Raw genomic sequence first — 21,755 nt, 5'->3', positions numbered from 1 at the left:
AGAGGGGGGAGAGAGAGAGATGTGGTGAAAAAGATAGAGATTGGGAAGAGAGATCAAGAGGAAGCTATAGTTGAAGATAGAGAGGGAGAGATATAGGTACGCAAAATATTTTTATTATATCTAAATATAAAATTATATTGATTATCTTACAATAACAAAAATTTTAGCAAAATTTCCTTCCATGAGGTTATAGTGGATGTCATTTTTTGGAGAGCTCCCCTATTGACACAATTAAGGAGAAGGCATGTAAAAGTTTTTGAAACTGACTTTCTACATGTTTATTGCATATTTTTGAAAGTTTCTAGGAATTTTAATAATTTGTTAAAAATATTCCATGATCACTAGGTAAACCAAATTAATTAAATTTATCTTTACATCTCTCTCACACACCCCCATTATGTGTGTGTGTGTGTGTGTGTGTGTGTGTGTGTGTGTGTGTGTGTGTGTGTGTGTGTGTGTGTGTGCATGCGTGCGCGTGTGACTTCCTATATCTATATTCAACTTTATATCTCTCCCTCTTTCATTCCTTTCTTATGTCACCTCTATAAATATTTATCTCTTCTATATCTATCTTCCCCTTTCTCCTCTCTCTTTATCTACCCCTTTTCTTTGCTTCACATCCCTCTCCATATTTATATATCTTCATCTCTATCAATCTTCCACCACTTTTACCTATTACGGTCTATGATGTCTCCCATTTGTGCATTGGTTTTCTTACTTGATCAGTTTATTTTCCAACTCACAATCAATTCCATGGTGTATAATTTCAATTCCTTTTACTTGATGTCACAATTTACAAAGGGAAATATGGAGGGAGGAGTTAACACATTAGGCTCTATCATAGAAATACAAATGCCAATTTCTTATTGTTCCACATATCATGTTACTCAAAATTCACAATTCGACATACTCCCACCTCCTTACATCAAAATAAACTACACTCTCATAGTCTGATTTCAAAAATGGAGTTAATAAAAAGGAAAGGAACCCAAATGATGGGATGGAATTTAATTGGCATTTTCTATTGCAAGTATTCATGTGGCTCGATGAGTTGAGCTTGGGTAGAGCCTCATCTTGGCATGAGCTGGGAGTCCAAGAAGATTTGCAATGATAAATCTACAAGTGAAATAGCCATCCTTAGAATCAAATGCATGATCATGTGTAGTAAAGAAAGTGAGAAATGATGGAAATCCAAACAGGTAACCCACCATAGACCCAAAAAATGATGCTTGACATGAGCATTGAGCTCTCATGGCTGCAATGCACATGATCCTTCAACCCACTTCTCTCCTCAACTTATGCTCCAATCCCCTATACTTCACCAATTTGCACAAACACAACCTTAAAATTCCAAATTCCCTCAATTTTCAACATCAATAATCTCTGATAATTCATCCACCCATACACAGACTAAACAACACTGTGGGACAATTTTAGAAAATACACCATAGCTCTTCCCTCCCTCAAAATCCCAAATGTCTATGAAGTCATCAATTCTTTCATTGAAAATAACAAAGGAGGATGTTTGAATTTTTAGTTTAAACAAAATAGAAGTAGCAATGTTCCCATTGAAGATATATTAAATGATAACTTTCAAAATAAATTTAGGTGCTCAAAAAGTATTGACTATCCAGAAGTCAACATTCATTACAACAGTACATGTCTTTAATGTATGCAATCAGAATCTTAATTCAAATATTTCATCAATGACATTGATAATTGAATGATACAATCTATGTTGAATCTTGATGTGAGTGACTTGCTATTGTTTGAACAATGTAAAAATTACTTTGCATTGGATACAAAGTCTTATTGCAATCGAAATCTTAATTCATATATTTCGTCAATGGCATTGATAATTACATGAGGCAATCTATGTTGAATCTTGATGTAAGTGACTTGTTATGGTTTAAATAGTGTAAAACTAGCTTATTTACATTAGATAGAAAATCTAGCTTCAGATAAGATGGTGCCATGGTATATTAGCACCAAATTCACCTTATAATATAAGAAATATAAAAGATAAATAATGCAAGAATAGAGAAAAATAGACAATTCACATAGTTCATAAACAATTGTAGGTGAATTAAAAATCATCTCCAACATTCTTATTTACAAAATTTATTGTGTATGAATACAATGTGAGATTAACTAGATTATTCATTGATAATGAGTACATAGAATGTTAAAATAGAAAAAATACAAGCCTTCTATTTTTTACACCCTTACAATATAACTATAAAAAAAATTAAAAAATTAGAAAGTTTATACATATATTATCAAATCACTATTAAAAATAAAGAGATGATTTATTTACAAGTTCCTTTGGATAGTTTATGGAGCATAAAAATAGGGATGCAAATAGAGCAAGAGAGGAAGAGAGAAGGTTAAAAATTTATATAAAATTCAATATTTAAGTAGAGATATTCTAAATTAATAAATATAAAAGACAAAAGACATTTGGAAGAACTCTTTATATAGTCATTCTATATTCATAACAAAAATTTGAATTGTTGGTCTTTATATTGTTTAAAATTTACAAATATAATTTCAAATGTAAAAAATTGCTAAATTTTTATTTTAATTTCTTTGATTTTTTAGAATGTAAAAGCTTAATTCCTTAAGTTTTTATAATGTTCTTAAATATACTTTAATAAATAAATAATTATATATAAAATAAAATCTAATATATTTATATTAAGTTATTGTCATTAAATATTTATATAAGTATTCTAGTTCACAATCAATAATTGAAGAAGTAAAATAGAAAATTGAAGATAATAATATAAAATACTAAAAATAAAATAAAAATATATTGAAAAATATTAAGGTTTAATTTTTATTTCTTATATAAATAAAATAGCCAACATGTCATGTCATTGATATAATTACTATTTGATCTTTATGTTTAAAATAGTTCTAAAAATGATTTTCCATGGTAAAAGAAGATTTCTAGAAAAGATGAATTAATGCATTAAAGTAGAGTGTACAAAATATCTTAATCTTTTATGAAGAAAATTAATTTTACTCCTTACTATTATTGGTCTAAGCCAATCAGAAAAGAGATAAATTATTTTGTTTAAATCATTTAAATAGATGGAAAATTTAAAACTATAGTTTATAGACATATGTTTTAAAATTCTTGACTTCGATTGGCTAGTTAAAAGTTACTATTGCATATAATGGATGCAATAGTACCCAGCCCATAGTAGGAACTAATAAATATACACTTAGTTAATAGATTTTATAAATTATGTTCCATTAATATAAATCATTCACATTTTATAAAAATACTTTTTATACTCAACAATTTAAAATATTAAATGCTACATATACCTACAAAGTAGAGTACATGATATGGACAATTATTTCTCTAGTACAAAGATACTAGTAATGATCTGTGTGGAAGACCAAGTTAACAAAGAGAAAGCGTATCCATTGGAAATCAAGGACCAGGGAGAATGAGAAAATAAAACAAGTCAAGAATACAAAAGACAACCTCTGATGCTTTTTTAATGAGCATTTACTAAATAAACACACCTTAACCATAGAAAAGTAAAAACATTTATCTTCCATTATCTATGTTTTATAAAGCTCTTAAGTTTGAGTAGCACCAATGTATAAATTATAATGAAAACCAACACATATTAAAAGAAGAGAAATAAGGATAGGTACTTGTTTAGTTTCATATTGTGAAAGGAAAGGAAGGACTGACCATCAAATAACATCTCTAACATCTTTTCAGTGGACCAAACATATCAAAATACTCTGCCTCACCTAGGATTTGATAAGTGAGACAAGGACTTGGATACTTTGAATAGTTCACATGACATTACTTATTGTTGGTTACTGATTGCTGGAAATGGGTAAACATCATTGCAAACAAATAGATGAAGAAAAATCATTGCAAACAAATAGATGATACTTTCATGAATATAGAAATTACAAAGCATAGTTGAGTCATGAGAAAACAACTTAGGGTAACTTTCATTTCTAAACATCTGGATTTGCTTTGAAGCCAAGCTTGTTGTACATACCTCAGCGTAGTATAAAATCTGTTGATGTGGATTGAAAATTGCAAGGGCTTAATTCCAAATGCCCATCTGTCAAAATTTATGAAGGATTCATAAGGGAAGAGTGAAGTTGAATTTCATGGCTTATGTGCAATTTTCATTCATATGCACACATGTGTAGACCACTTATAATTGTGAAGACTATTTCTTGATGTCCATTTTGTGATGTATTTTTCTCTACACATCTGAGAATACATTAACATTAAAGGATCATGTTGCCTTGCACATAATTGTTTTTGAGTCTTATATCACTATTGTGTGATTTTCAATGATAATTAATACAAATGAGAGTTACATCCACATCTATTTTCCCTGAAATCTTGTCTCCATTGTTACTTGCTACTTATCTTGAGATTGTGTGAGCAATGCTTATTCAATTTAATGCAACTAGGATTGGTTGTATATCACATTGTTATTGCTTTTAATTCAAATAATTAAGTAAATTCTTCAGTGAGATGATACGATTTCTAGTTAGTAAGAAGGATATGCATAAGAATGAGATTCAAGGTAAATTACTAATAATATTGATTGTAATGCAATTGATTAGATCAAAGTAGCTAGCTAGACTCTAAATGCCAATGCATGAGTCACTGCTCATTCATTTAGTTTGCATATGAAGAGATCATAGGGTTGCATCAAGAAAATTATCAAAAATAAAATCAATTTTACTTTAATGTATGAAGAATTTAAAAGTTGGTCAACACTTGTTTGCATTTACTCTCTATATCTTGTAGTAAGCTATTGCAACTTAGAATAATCTGTAAATTTGAGAAGAATTGTGATGGAATATCTTCTATAGAGGATAAACATTGAGAAAGAATATTATTGAGAAAAATCAAATGTGAATATTATATCAAGTTTTGAGCCCTTTTATCCCTTGGGTGCACCCGCCTTGGTGTTGTAGAACCTAAAGAGTAGAAAATCCTAGTGATTTTATTAAGGTTGGGTCCATATCTGAAGATTTATTAGTTGAGCATAGGACATAGCTAACCCTTAAACTAAGTTTCTCTTTCTTATCCTAGCATCAAGTGTTTTGTCACTTGGTAGTTTTCGAAACACCAACCTGGACAAAGAACCAAACAAATCTAAGATCATCCAATCCAATGGATTGGTGATCACACTACCTCAAACTAAAATAATAAGGTATGTGATGAACTATATTTCAAATGGTTTATCATGCATTGATTCCTAACATGTGATGTAGTAAACTCCATGCCTTCATAAGATGAGATGCATTGGGATAGATCTAAAGTAAGAACCAATAAAAGAATGCATATACACAATTGATGTTGAACATGAGTATTGATGTTTGTAGTGATTGAGTTAATGTTTTGACCAAGTTGTTATGTTTGACCAAGCTATGATTGAAAATATAAATATAGTTGTGACCGAGTTGATTTTAGACTGAGATAGTGAAAGGAAGTATAGTGGCTAGGTTATCTTATGAAAGCCAAGACAACTTTTATGCATTTTAAATATATCAACCAAATGTATAAAGCATTAAAAGAAACAAAATTTTAATCTTTCAAAGGAATTTGTGTTAATTGAAGAAGTATTTTAGGGCATGTTGTTGGCAAAACTATGTAAGTGTGCAAAAAAAATTTCAACCAAGTTTATCAATTTGTGATATTATTTACACGAATAGTTCTACATAATTAATCTTTAGTTTTTATTTTATTTCACCATTCTTTCTTGGCCAAAAGCCTTAGTTATGGGTTTTCATTTTGTAATTGTGAAGTTATATATAAACTCATTCAAATGATGTAATTAGGGTCTATCCTTTGTCTAATAAAGCACAACACAGTTGACACTTCATTCATGGTGTGACATTTTTGCTATTGATGTGAAATTTATGAGTATGTATATGCTTGTTCATTTACTTTAGAGAGCCAATGGTATTTTGTTGTGAATGTATCTATGGTAATTTAGTTGTTGTTAATCATTGTTGGATCTTCTTATTGTGACAAATTATTGAAGAAATTATCCCTTTGTGCCAAAAGATAAATTTGTCTTATATGTGCATGCATATGTAGTGACTTTAGGATTTGATGAATTTTAATAAATTTTGCATCTTGATCATTTTCCATTGATAATTACATTTGCATAATATGAATTGTGAGTATTTATGATCAATATTTTGTGAGTCTTCCATTTTTATGGTAATTTAATTCATAAGAACAATATAATGATGGTTGTTCATTACAATTTGTTTGTAGTAATTTGCTTCATATTCTTGTTACCTTACTCTTTTGTTGTTTTTTTGAAAAATTGGTTAAGGATAAGACTCATACTAGAATTAGTATAATTTTCATTCTTAGGAAATTGCATATATGAAAAATTAAAAAATACAAGAAAAAATAACATTGCAAAGCTCATTTTACAGCCTTCAAATGATCAAACATGAAAATGCCTCCTTGTGACCAATCACATATGTTTTCAATTGAAATATCTAATTAGTCAAACCATGAGCATAAAGAACTTTGGGAACAAGAGGGGAATATGGATCTCAAATTCCTAAATGTTTCTTTGTGTAAAATAACACCCATCCAAGGTAGTTTTTTTTATGATGAATTTGGCCATAATCATTTAATATTGAATAATAAAAGTTTTTTATTTTTTATTTTTTTAGAAGATTTGTATTCAAACACCCTATAGATGTTGTAATTGTGAGATAAAGATACATGTAATTGTGAGATAAAGATTTCACCTCATGCTACCTTTATGCCTTCTACACTCTAAATTAACTTCGACATACTAATTTTAATATAAATTGACAACACCTACAAAAAGAAAGGAAATATGGGTACCTATTTCAATCAAACTTTTTGATTCATACTATAAAAGGAAAGGAAGGAAAATCCATCACATAATCCCTCTAAAATATTTTCAATGGAAAAATAATGAAGATACTCGGAGGATTTGAAAAATACTTCACCCACTTAGCATTGAAACAAATCAGAGAAGGACTTGTGTACCTACCATGACATTACTCAACATCATTGCATATGTTTTCTTTCCACTTTTATTTCTTACATTTCCTCTGTAGAAATGGTGAAATATCATTGCACACAGATGGATTAAGAGATTACTTTTATTTCACATAGAAAGTGTAGAGCATAAATAACTTGATAAGTAAACTTAGGATAATTTTTTTAGCAATGTTTGTATTTTCTTAAAAGCCAAAGCCTTCAATTCCATTATTCTTGCTTGATATAGGGACCTTAGCCTACTATAAAACTATTAGTATGCATTAAAAATTGCTGAGGGTTTGGTTTCAAATAGTCCTTGCTCAATCAAATTTTATGAAGGATTCAGAATGAAAGAGCCAAGCTGAATTTTTTGACTTGGGCAATTCTCATTCATACGTGATTGGACCATTCATAAATTTGATTGTAGAGACACATAGTTTGAGTTCATTGACATGTTCCTAATGTTGATATAGGTAGAAAAATCTTTCAACTATATGTTTTAAAATTGGTAAAGGTTTTTTCTTGGGTAAACATTTTGGAAGTTAGAAATAGGAGATTGAATCTTGATATTAATAATCATCATATTATAGTGTCTTGGTTGTTTTTTCTAGCTAGCTTTGAAGAAAAGAATTCTTACTAGTGATAGACTCAATAAACTCTCTATTGTAGCACCCTTTTGTGTGTGCTTTGTAATAAAGATGTAGAATCAATTTATAATCTTCTTTAAATTGTTCATTTGCTTATAAATGTTGGTCTTTTGTTTTGAGCAAAGTAGATTATAGTATGCCTCTACCTTCCAAGTTGTGAGACTTATTTCAGTCTTTGGCCTACCCTTTATTCTTCCTCACTATTTAATGGTATTTAGAAATGCATTCTAGATTTAGTTGTATGGGCAATTTGGTGGGCAAGAAATAAGAAGATATTTTGAAAGGAGGTCAATCAAATTAGTGTTGTGTTGTTGGGCATTGAGAAATTAGTGGCAGAGGATTTCTATGCTAATCTGTTAAACATTATGTGAAATTTCTTTTTCTCTTCATGGGATGCTAAAGTGGTCAAAGCTTGAAAGGGGATTATTATTCCTTTTGGTTCAATTCCAAATTGGAATATTGCTACTTATGGTGATAGGGATAAAATTAATTGACATTTTCCAGCTAAGGATTTTGTCAAAATTAACTTTGTTGGTGTTTCTCGTGATAATCCAAGATTATTAGGGATTGGTGTTTGTATTCATGATCATGTGGGTAATGCTTGTGGCCTCAAAGCTCTCTCTATCTTACTAGGCATTAATAATATTATTGAAGTTACTTCCCTATTGCATGGTTTAGTCTTGCTAGACTAGGGAGATACAATAAGATTGACATTGAAGGTGATTCTTTGGTTATTATTAGTGCATGCATTAACAAAAGTATACATAATTGGAGTTTAAAATATATTTTGGATCCAATCTGGAAATTATTGGATTCTTTCTCAAATTTCCACATATCTCACATTTTGCATGAAGGTAATCATGTGGTAGACTTTCTTGCTAATTGGAGCTATGATGGAGTTTTTACTAATACATTATCCCCTTCTCATTTTATCAGTAATCATTCAAAACTTGGAAAATTGATTGATCATGATTCATAGAGAGAATTACCTACACTGTGGGGCATTAAATGACTTTATCATCTCACTCTCTCTCTCTCTCTCTCTCTCTCTCTCTCTCTCTCTCTCTCTCTCTCTCTCTCTCTAGATTACTTCTACCTACCTTTTCTGTGTCATTCTTCTTAGCTATTTTATGAGTTTGGTAAGTTGATTCAGGTTTGCTTGTCTCTTTCCTTTCCTTTCCTCTCCTTTTCTCTTATTTCTTGGTGATGACTTAGAGTTTTCTTGCTAGTTCTTTCTTTAAGGAGCCCCTAGAATGAGCTTTTTCTTTTAATAAATTCAAGTTCTTTGCCACTTTTTGTTTTGAAAATAAAATCATCATATTATGTTACTATTAGTTTTTCTAAAAAATTTTTATTAAGATTTAATTCTGTAGGTTTTTTAGTCAAATTCATTGGTTTATATTTTAATGAGATACTAAAATCTTTTAAATTTATATTTTGAAATTGGTAAGAATTTTTTCTTATGATATTGCTATAAAGAATTGAATATACATTTTAAAATTGATATTGATAGCTTTCTTCTATTTGTACTAGAGAGTTTATTTGAGAAAAAATAGAGCTACAGATATGAATTTCCCATGCTTTTTAGGGAGTTTTTTCAGATTAGTTTTGCAATAGTGCTTTGGATATTGTGAGAAGTTCAGCTACAAATAAGCAAGATTATTGGTGGCTGAGAAAATAGAAAGAAGTATGTACTTTTACTTATTATTCAAGGCTTCGAGATGAAAAAAATTAATAAATAAATAAATACTTAATTAATTAATTTTTTTTAAAAAAGTATTTTATGAAGTGATTTTTCTCTGCAACATTTCATTGGTTTCTCACTCCTATCGCAATTTGAATTTGGATGAGTGGGTTTGGCCCCCAAGGGTTGGACCTGGTCCCAAATTCCTACCCAAACCTACAACTTGTACTGACCTTGTTTGAGATAGCCTAGGGAAGCATTGATGCTGATCGTTCTAATGGTGGGGTGCTAGTGAAGTCAACGGTGGCACCAATTGTGGGCCAGGAGGATAATACAAGTCACACCATGGCTCTTGAATGGAAGGATGTGGTCCTTGGAGAGAACATGACTCATGTCCTACTGAAAGCTCCTTGGGTGGTTAGTGGTGATGAGAGAGTGGAAATAGTTGTTCTAGATAGCTTGGTTGACAATGTATCTGCCAACCTAATACTCTACTCGATTGGTAGGTTTGTTGCCTTTTTCCCATCGATTGACATGGTTAGGCAGTAGGTAAGCTAGAGATGGAATTTAAAGGGGAGTGTGATATTTTTGGCCATGTTGGGGGGTCTATTCTACTTTAAATTCATGGCTACTAAAGATATCACAATGGTGATGGTCAGGTCTTCATCATATGGAAAACATAGTTTGGTAGTGGCTAAGTGGCACCTGACATTGGATCTAGTAAAAGAATATAGTAGGATGGCACTAATTTGGGTAAGACTCCCAAGACTCCCACTTGAGTTTTGGGATGAGAGGATCCTAAAATCTATTAAAAAATTTGTTGGACATTTTGTTACTGCAGATATGATAACCATACAGAGGTCCAAGTTGGTGTTTACAAGATTCAATGTGACTGTGGTTGTGGGTACCTTCCTACCTAAGTCTATTACTTTCAGCTTGAAGTGGGGTAAAAAGTGCAACCCATCATTTATGAAAATGCGAGGTTGTATTGCCAAAAGTGCTTATAATTTGGGCATGTGATAGTTGATTGCAAAAAGATAAATAAGTTGGTTAAGGAGGAGATAGTAGGGGACGAGGAAGGGGTTTTTGTACCTCTAGACATGAAGGAAGAGGGAGTTGTGTCTCTAGAGAATGGGGTAAGAGATTTGGAAGGGAAGGGGAACTCTTTACCATGGAAGGAGCTAGAAGATAAGAAAATTACCCATCAAGGAGAGATGGACAGTGTTAGGACAGAAGATGAGGTGCCCCATAAAGGCATGGGGGAGTCTCGTAGGGTTATGGCTTCTGAGAAAACCTCTAAACTAGAAAGGAAATAGAAAGGGTTAGAGGAAGGGGAAATATTCTATGAGGAAGAGACTCTTCCCTTTCTTCAAGGTATTGAAGTACTACTCAATAGTCCTTCAAGGAACATGGTGATTGAGGAGGTACTTGGGAATGACATGGATAAGGCTTTGGAGAGAGGAGAAGTGAAAGAATCAGAGGGGGAGGTAGTGAGAGCACTTTTTTGGAGTAATGAGGTGCCCAAATCCCTAAGAAGGTGGAACTATTGGCCTCATTGGAAGATGAGGATTGGAAGTGGAAAACATAGAGAAGACAGACAAGAGTTTCAAAGAAATCTAAGGTAGTATTAGAATTCAAGATGGATGTAGGGAAGTATGGGAAACAAAGTAGAAGAATGAAGTAGATGGAAAGGGAGGTGGCTAGTGGTAAAAAACCTACCTTGGAGTCCATAATGAAGGGTAAAAATTGATTATTCTATCATGGAATATGAGGATGTTGAATAGCCCCCAAAAGTAGTTTTCTCTCAAGCAGCAACTATCTAACCTGAATATTGATATCCTTCTGATCCAGGAAGTTAAAATGAACATGTCTAATTTGAAAAGTATTGCTAATTATGTTTGGTCAGAGGCTAATTTTTGTTATAGTGAAGTGGAGGGGGCATCAGGAGGAGTGGCTAGCTTCTAGAACCCAAGTGCTGGTAATGGAAGTTTAATCCACTGTTCTAGACACTATCTTATTACTGACCATAAGAAGGGTGACAAGATATGGAATATTGTCAATGTGTATGCTCCTAACACTAGGCAAGGAAGAAATTTTAACACTAAGAAAGGAAGAAATTTTCTTTGAGAGGAGTTTTCTGTCTATCTCTCTTGTAATAAAAATACCTTTTGTATGGGTAATTTTAACTCACCTTGTACCTATCAAAGAAGGTTGGAGGAATGATTGATTTCAATGATAGTATGAAGGATTTGGTTGAATTCATTAATAAAAATGACTTAATGGATATGGAGATGTGTGGAGTGAAGTTTTCCTAGTTGAACAATAGGAAGGGAGTTGACCTTATCCAAGTCATATTGAATAGAATTTTGGTTTTGGCTAGCTTGGAGGGCCTAACTTCCTCTTCTCTCATGAGATTACCTAGGATGATCTTGGATCATGCTCCTATCTTTTTTAATTGGAAAGAAGAGTCCCAGGGGGGCCCAAGACCTTTTAGATATGAAACTATGTGGCAATCCCACCCTAATTTTAGCTCTAGGGTGATAGAGTGGTGGGGGATTAGAGTGGAAGGAAATGATATGTATAGGCTTGCTACTAAACTAGAGAATGTTAGAGGGAATGTGAGGCCTTGGAAGAAAAGGTATTTTGGTGATATCTTTAAGACTAAGGTTTAGGTGGAAGAAAAGTTAAAAGAGCTTTAGAAAGCAATGGGAGAAGGCCTCACCTCAGAGAATATGATTCTAGAGGAGGATAAATATAGAAAGGTTTGGAAGGATACAATGATTAGAGAGGAGACCTTCTGGAAGTAGAGATCTAGGGTGTTATGGCTCAAGGTGGGTGATAGGAATACTACATTTTTTCATAGATCAGCCTCAATTCATAAAAGGAGGAATATGATTGATAATATGAAAAATGATGACAATGTGAAGCTCACTAATACTAAAGATATAGGAAACTGGGTGATAGATTATATCAAGAACTCTTATTTGGAAGAGCAGCAAACTATAAGGGAAGAGGACAAACAATGGTTGATTAATTCTATGTCTACTATGATGTCAGCTAAAGAGAATGAGTAACTTGCATAGTTGGTGATAGAGGAGGAAGTTTGTAGTGTTTTCTTCTCTATGAAAGCCTACAAATCTCCAGGACCCAATGATTCCCCCCGGTGTTCTTTCAACACTTTTGGGATGTTATTAAATTGAATCTCCTCTAGAAACTCATGACTTTTTTAGAACTAGGAAGATTCTCAAGCAACTAAATAAAATTTTTATTGCCTTGATCTTGAAGGTTAAAGACCTAGGGGTCATCTCTGATTATAGGCTAACTAGTCTATACAACACTACTTATAAGATTTTCTCTAAAATTTTGGTAAATAGGTTAAAATCGATGCTGCATAAATTCATTGGGAAAACCCATAATGGGTTTGTCTTAGGATGCCAAATTCTTGATGCTTCCATAACAACCCATGAAGTCTTACACTCTATGGAGAAGAGTGGTAATCTAGATATGGCTTTGAAACTTGACACCTCTAAAGTCTATGATAGGATTAATTGAATTTTCCTATATGAAGTTAAGGGTAAAATTGGCTTTAGTCAAAAGATTATAAAGATGGTTAAATTGATGGTTGAAACTATATTTTACTTAGTGATGGTGAATAGTTCATCTTGGGGGAATTTTGGTGGGGAAAGGGGACTAAGAGAGGGTGATCCTATCTCCCCCTATTTGTATATCATAGTTGCTAAAGTTATGGGAAGGGCATTCTTGAGAAAAATGGAAGGGGGGTGATTAAAGGTGTAAAGCCAGCATCCACACTTCCACCCAAGGTGATCTAGTAGTTTGTGGATGACACCTTCCTAAGTGGAGAATCTTTGTGAGTGAAGCTAGAGCTTGGAAGTTTTTTCTAAAGATATATGCAGCCAATGTTGGAAATAAAATTAATTTAGACAAAAGTAAAGTGTTCTTCTTCAACAACCCCCTAATATATAGAGAAGGATTGTTAATATTTTGGGATGTAATATTGCTGTGTTGCCAGACACGTACTTGGGCCTCTCCTTAATAGTAAAAGATGTAAGCAAAAAATTTTGAAATAACATTTTGGAGAGGATGGAAAGGAAGTTGATTGGGTGGAAAGGAAAAACCTTGAGTAGTGCGAGTAAGCTTCAACTTCTTGTTTCCTCTTGCCAAAGATTACCTATGTATTTCCTTTTGTTGTTCAAAACCACTCAGAGTATGGCAGAGAAATTAGAAAAAATAAAATGTAATTTCCTTTGGTTAGGAGGAAGTGAGAAGAATAGGTTGAGCTTAGTAAATTGGAATATAGTTTATAGACCTAAAAGAAGAGGTGTCTTGGGGGTAAGGAAGATATCTGATCTGAATAATGTTTCTCACCAAGGTGGGGTGGAACCTGATAAAGGAGGAAGTCAACTAGTGCAATATTCTGAAAGCCAAGTACTTGGGGAACCTAAAATTCACTCACTGCACCTAGAGAAATGATCTCCCTATGGGATCTAAAATATGGGGAAATATTGTGAGAAATAAAACCCTATTGAAGGATGGTGTAAGGTGGTTGGTGGGTAATGGTAATTAGATTAAATTCGAGGAGGACCTATGGCTTATTGATAAATTGTTAGCAAGAATGAAGTATGGGTCCCTGCGAAACCACATCTAGGAGTATGCAGGTATGGTTTGTGATTTTATTGGCCTAGGGAGGAATTGGAGAAAGGTGGAGTTGCAACAAAATGATTTAGTTGGAGGGTACCTAATAGAAGAGTTAAATGCTCTGTTAGAAAGGTACAAAATTCCATGGATGGATCGGAATGACGAGTTCATTTAGAAGGCCACTTTGTCAGGAGAGTTCTCTATTAAATCAGCTTACAAACTAATGTTTGATAAAACTTTGGAACCTAATGACTAGGGGAATGTATGGTTCAATCATTTAATCCCAAAGATTAATATATTCTGGTGGACCACCATCCATGGGAAAATTTTCACTATTGATAACCTAATGAAATGGGGTTTCCAACTATCCAATAGATGCTACTTGTGCAAGAAGGTAGATGAGAATATTGCTCACTTTTTCCTTCATTGTAACTATGCTTCCACTATTTGGGGGAAGCTTTTATAGAAGATGGAGGTCAACTAGGTGTTAAATAAGGATCTGGTGCAATTTGTGGAGAATTGGCAAACCCCTTTTTCCCACCCCCTCCTTGCCAGATTGTGGAAAGTTGTCCCCCCCATGTCTATTGGGGTATTTGGAAGGAGAGAAATAACAGAGTGTTCAGGAATGAATAAAGAAGTGATTAGGTTGTCATGGATAAGATCTACAAACTTATGGTTGAGAATATGAGTTGCAACAAGTGGACAAAATTAGCATTCCCCCTAGTGTGCTGGATGTCAAAGTGGCCAAGGGTTGGAACTTGGGGGAGGGGATTATGGAAACTGATAATTCCAATCTATTGGCCAAGAAAAGGACACGATGGAAACCCCCACCTATGAATTGGGTTAAGGTCAATTTTGATGGTGTCACCAGAAAGGAGGGTTCGGTGGGAGGTGGTATGGTTAGGGATAGTAAGGGTAGGATGTTATTGGCATATTCTGAACAACTAGGGAAAGTGTCTAATAATATTGTGAAGTGATGGCTCTTTATTGGGGTTTAAAGTAGGTGATAAGTGTGGGATGGAGAAATGTGGAGACTAATCATAATTCAAAAATCATAATTGAAATTGTTAAAGGTAGCATGAGGGAAGGATGGGCCATTAAATGTGTTATAGAAGACATTAGACACTTATTAGTTTTTTTAAACAGGATCAATTTGAATCATATCTTTTGGGAGGGAAATAGTGTGGAAGATGGGATGGCGGCATTAGGCCTAAAGGTGATGGGGCTAAGATGTTGGAGGGAATTAAATGCCTTGCCAAATTGGGTGAGTGATTTAGTGACTCAAGAAATTAAGCATGATGAATCCTAGTTGGAGAATTATTTTAAATTTTTGTGACCTGCTACTAAGTTGGTAGATAGGAGAAAGTTATGAATGATAGATGGCATGGAGGGATGGAAAGGGTACGGGTAATAATAAATTCACATGGCTTGAAAAAGAAAGATTTTTGAAGTCTGAGATGAAAGACTTTTTAATGATTTTCTTATGCGTGTTCTCGTACGCTGGGATTAGAAAAGATTCAAATTTTAAATGGTTAGTGTGCATTGGGAATGATGGAAAAGATTGAGAGAAAGATAGTGGTAGTTGACACATGACAATAATTTCTACAAGGGATGCTACTATAATTACTAATAATTATGGTCATTATTTTCACTTAAGGGATTTGTTTTTTGGCCTAAGTGTGAAGTCATTGTTAGCAAGTGTTTTTGGGTTTGGAAGGAGAAGAGAGCCTTATGAAATTTTTTAGAGATGAGTGGTGACCTTATGCAAATTTAGCCATCAATGATAGAGGAGAATGCTAGGAAGTTTTTGCTGTGATATATGGTGAAGGGGCTTCATTCTGTTTATGGAGGTGCTAAATGGGTACGATGAAAACTGCTCTTTGCAGTTTGTCAATTCCTAAGAGGATCGAAGAGTAATGATAAATGGAATCTCATTCCACATCTCTAAGGAAGTCATCTCCATGGTGACAGGTTTGGCAATAAAGGGAAGGAAATGGAAAAAGGTGACTATGGTGGCCGACGAAGCGAGTCTGTAGCACTTCTTTTTAGAGGGGGAAGAACCAATTCTACACTAAGGTGGGTTTATGTGGAAGAAGCTCCCTGATCCATATAACAAGGTCTATTTGACCCTAATGAAGTACTTAACTTTGGAAGGGAGGTATGGTGTCTACTATTACTGCCACTTTCCTTTCCTAAACCATTTTCACCACTGGGATATTATTTCCATTCTATTTTTTTTGTTGCATGATTTAATAAATTCGGTGATTGATGTCAAAGAAAAAATGAGGAAGGGTGTTAATTTTACCATTTTACACCAAGGGTTAATGTTTTGGCTATATCAATTTCATCTCACTCTTGTCCCCCTAGGATTGTGGAAATTGGTATTCCTACCCATCCAAACCCTCAACCCTAATTTGTTCCCCTTACGATCACAAGCCATCCCAACAAAAGGATGAAGGAGAAGGCTTTGAATTTGGTGGGCAGGGGGGGGAGAGGGTGGGGAGGGTGGGAATTGAGGAGGAGGAAGAGGAGGTGTTGGAATCCTCTTGGTCTAGCTCGGGGGGAGGGGAAAGAGGTGTCACATGTTTTGGCCACCATTGGGTTGGGATGTGTGGATTTAACCCAAGACCAATTCCTTGATATGGTGGATATTGTGTCCTCCCCCATTATGATTTCCTCCCCTATTAAGGTTCCTCCCAAGGATAATGCTAACCCCCTGAATTTGCAAGGTGTCACTTTGGTGTAGGCAGACGAAGTTCCTAGCGACATACAGGAGGTCAACATGGACATCAAGAAGATGACCAACAACAAGGTGTGGCAAAGAATTCATGCATTGGAAGAAAGATGTGTCTTTTGACAAAATTCACTATCAAAGTGACACATGCATTTACCACCACACTTCACATGCTTAAAGATATGGAGGGAGATTTGCCAAAGGAGGACTCCAAATTATTTTTTAACTTCCTTGTGAAAGATTGGGCAAACATCCTCCTAGGGAGGAAAGAGGCTAAACAACCTTAAATGCTTTCTCTTTCTAGTTTTTAATGTTGTTTATCAATTGGTCATCGAACTTGGCTGGGTTTAAGGCTATTATGTCTTTGTTTATGTATTTATGTAGCTTTTATAGTTTTAATATAGGAAATTTGTATGTCAGGCTTGTGGATACTATTTTAGTTATGTTTTTGAACTATATGTTTTTGGTTTCTAAGTGGTAGGGGTAGTTCTAGTTGTTGGTATTCTGCTGGTAGTTGACCAATTTGACTATTTATGAGCCAACCCCTAGTTTTGGCTGCTTTTAATTCAAAAACAAAGGAAAGAGAAAGGATTCCAAAGGAACAAAATGAGTTTGACCTTAAAGAACCCAAAGGGTTCGATTGTTTCTTCAATGGTTGTGGCTTGCAATTTTTAGTGTTTGTATTACATTTTTCACTATATGTATGTAAAAATGGAAAAATTAAGTTTTTCAGGCATGTTGATTTTTTTTGGGTTGATGGGAATATGCTAGTAGTTGTTAACTATAATATTTCTATTGATAAGTTCTAGTTAAGTGTGTTTGAGTTGGAAGAGTATTGGGATGGGTGACCTGTTTGAAGTCTAGGTACTTCATCTCTATGAGTATCACTTAGATCCAATGAATGTTAAGTGTTCCATTTATTCTTATAAAAGATGAGTTAGTGTAAACTAGTAGTACCCATGAAACATGGGTCAATGAGTTTGACTTAAAAAGCACACAATTAAATCTTGATAGCAATATCACAAGCATCTCTATCATTATATATTTACTTATTAATTTAGATTTTTATGTGTGACTTTTAGATATTATGTTTCTCACTAGGTCATTGTTATCATCTTGTTTCTAGCAACATAGCCATACACAAATGACAATGCAATGGAAATGTTTTTAATGGGGGTCATGTTGGGTGTTCGTTTTGCATGAGGTCAACAACAAGATTCCATAGTGTAATTCCTCTCTTGAAAAGAAAATCTTTTTAAGGATCCACTCCAAGGTTCAGTGTTTGTCTTGCGACATACCAAAATCCACTTAGTAGAAGATAAATGTGAATGTTCATGAGGAGGCCTTTGTTGGTTCCAAAAACTCTTTTACCTTGGAATCAAGTAAAATCTGTTCGCTGTCTCAAAATATCACACCAAAAGAACAATATTTTTTGTATTTTCTATTTTTCAATGAATGTAACTCTAATAATGCAACTACTATGAGGTCCTATTCTAATAGGAGGTTAGCAAAGAAAATAAAAAAATTGAAAGAAAATAACATGAAATCAAATAACTTGAAATTGAAATTCCTAAATGGACATAAGCTACAGAACACAACACACTGCGAGTTAAACCTTCGAAGAAATTGGTAGGAAACCAATGAAAAATGGAGTAGCACTTCCTAGAATCCATTGATTCAATTGTCGATGAGAATCTTTAACAAATCAAATGATGTTTCACTCTTCATCAAATCGCAAGACCACGAAAAGTGCCCTCATGCGAGACAAAAATCTATTTAGACACAATCGGGTGATTTCTTCTCAAACTCGTTACATCAATGGAATTCATATATCTGTAGCAAACACCAAAACTAAAAGATTGCACAACTAGAAACAATGCAATAAACCTTTGACTCAATCAAAATCTCATGAATAAAATCCACAAAACAATGACACATTCAGGCAAGAATAACTACACTCCAAATGCTAGCACCAAAAGCATATCTTTATTGCATAATAACGGTGGCCCTTTTTACATTTTACAATGGGGTATTTGTAAGAAATCATCTCCTCAATTTGTTTTGAGAGTGAGAGATATCTTGATGCAATAAAATGCTTTTAAAATATTAAAACAAACTAAATATATACAAACTGACAATCTAACTGGTGCTTAGAGGGACTTCATCCATATTTTATTCATTAATTGGATGCATGAGCCCTTTATATGTCAAAAAAAATGAAAGCATGAGAGAGAAAGTAGGAGGAAGCCATCAGTCAAAGTAGAAGTGCATGGAGACACCAAAAATAGAAGCTGGCCCTTCACTAGGCGTGTGTTGAAGTTAACTTGCCATTAGAATGTGCTCCCAATGCATGGAAAGTGATATTTTTGGAACTAGCAGTCAACTATCGATGCACCTCTAAATTGCAGAGCTCAAAAAAATGTGGAGCTACAGACCTGCGGAGCTGCGGACCTGTGTACCTACGGACCTACGGACCTGCGTACTTGTGGAGCTGCGGACCTGCGTACATGCAGACCTGCAGATCTCAATTCGCCAAAAAATTCAAAGTTCTCAATTTTGAAAATGATTTCTAGGTTTTGCTCAAATGAGGTTTTAGATCAATTTTTGTATACGCTCCATGCCTTTTTTTGATGATTTACACCCTCTTTATAGCCAATTATTTTCATAAACTTGCACTCCCTCTACTTCTTCAATCAAAAATCTCAAGGCACCTGTGTTGAATTTTGTTCCAAAAAGCTGCATAAGATGAGGAACCTGATTTTCTTTATGTGTCCAACCTCTATATCTTTGACCTTTGTCTTCTCTCCACCTATCCAATCCTTCTCGGCAAGAAACCATGTGATCTAGATTATCCAAGATGATCAAATGTTTGCAACTTTTTCATATTTTTTCACAAATTTTCTAGGCATTTTTAAATGACCTTTTTGGAGGTCTTTTGCTCAAAATTTCAAGTTGAAACCTTTGTCAGTCTCTAAAATTGGGTAGTCAAAGGCTCATTATTTTATGGATTTGAAATTAGATCTTCAGTTCTTCTTTCCAATGGTGTAAGCAGTTCTGAATTTTGAGGCTCGAGTCAAAATTTATTATCTCGACAAGTTGAGAATGCCATTTTTACCTACAAAAGAAGCAAACATTAGTCCTTAGAGTTAACAATGCATAGTAAAGACACACTAGCCATTCAAACAAAACTGGAGGTGAATCCTAAAATCTAGCTAAGTCTAAAATTTTGAAGCCCTAAAATTTGGCTAAGTTTGAAATCTTGAAGCCCTGAAATTTGGTTAAGTCTGGATTCCCGAAGCCCTAAAATTTGGCTAAGTCTAGATTTTTGAAGCCCTGAAATTTCCTAGAATCTTATCCTTATCTTTGGGAGGTCTGAAACCTATCTCAAAAGATTTGTTGCATATATTAAAATATATCTTAAGTATACATCAACTTATACTTAAACAATATATTTTAAACCCATTTTATGGCTACTCAAACAAAACTGGAGTTGAAAAGGCAGCTTGACAAGCATGCATGGTGCTTTGGGAGCATGTAGCGCGAATGCACATGAGGCGCCTTGATTGTGCATGCGTGCACACTTATGAACCGCAGAGGTGCACATGCGTAGGCATGATCTGCAAAAGCGCGAGCCACGGAGGCAATGCACGCGCGCGAGCATGAACCGTAGAGGTGCCTGCGAGTTGTGGCAGCGCGCAGGCATGTGCACGTGAGCTACAGTAGCGCAAAAATGTGTGCATGCAACCCGTGGCAGCGTGAATGCGCTAGCTATGGTGGTGCAAATGTGCACATGCAATGTGAATGCGCAAGCTGCGGCAGTGCGAATGCATGCAGTGCAAATGTGTGATGCTTTTTCAATTATTTAAAAAAAAAAAAATTCAACTCTTTTTTTTCCCCTTTTTTTTTGTTTTTTTTTTGGTTCAGTTTTCAAATTTTTTAAATTTTTTGTGTTTTTCAATTTTTTATTTTTAATTTTTTAATTTTTTAATTTTTGAAATCAACAAAAATTCTTCTCCTCACTCTCGAATTGTGAGTCTGGGAGTCGAAAAAAAACAAGGGGTCCCCATTCCTAGTGAGGAATGGGGCGTGTGTTGTGAACACCACAACAAGTAATATTTTTAAAATCCTTTTTAGGGGGTAAGAAATATTCTCCCATCGAGCACAATTTCCTCTAATTTTAATTTCATTTTTCATTTTTTATTTTCATTTTTATTTTTGCAAAGGTTTATTTTTGTTTCTAATATGGACTATTTGCATTTTCTTGGAGAACCAAGAACTTTATCTCTATAAGCATCACCTAGATGTAGTGAGTGCTAAATATTTCAATCATTCTCATGAGAAATGAGTTCTTGTGAATCACAACTCATGAAATGTGGGTCAATGAGTTTAACTCATAATGTAATGCTCACCTCTAGTTTTCTTTATATTATATATGTTGAACTCTTTTAGGCCTATTTCATACATGTGTTATTTTCAAAGATATATGGTATGATGTTATTTCATTACTTGAAAATATCATTTATGATTACGTAGTTGATTATATTTCATGTGTTTTAATAATGATTATGATTACTTACGTATTAATGTTGTTTTAATGATTATTAGTTAGTAAATATGATTGTTTTCATAATGAGGTCAGATGATATGTCTTTAATGATGATTTTTTTACATTCATAGTAATGCATTGTTATATTTGAGCATTTGATGAGTTGACTCATGATCATTATGGTACTTATCCTATACTTGCATGTGTATGGTGTGCATGTCTATTTTACTTTTATGTCTAATGTGTCTAATGTGGTTAAGGGAGGGAGTCATAGTCACCTGCTAGTCGAGATCTACACGATGTACCACTCCTTGCCATTGTCTATCTAGTTTAATTATATATATGCATATGTACGTACTTGTCTTTTATGTAGGTTGTAGGAATCAGGCATTGACTTCCCTGAATTGCTAGGATGAGCGTGCCCTATCATAATAACTCAATGGTAT

This window comes from Cupressus sempervirens, chromosome 10 (assembly GCF_028749045.1).
Source record: "Cupressus sempervirens isolate cs-2001-9-10 chromosome 10, ASM2874904v1, whole genome shotgun sequence".
Classification (NCBI taxonomy): Eukaryota; Viridiplantae; Streptophyta; class Pinopsida; order Cupressales; family Cupressaceae; genus Cupressus; species Cupressus sempervirens.
Note: the sequence above shows the minus strand (reverse complement) of the source record.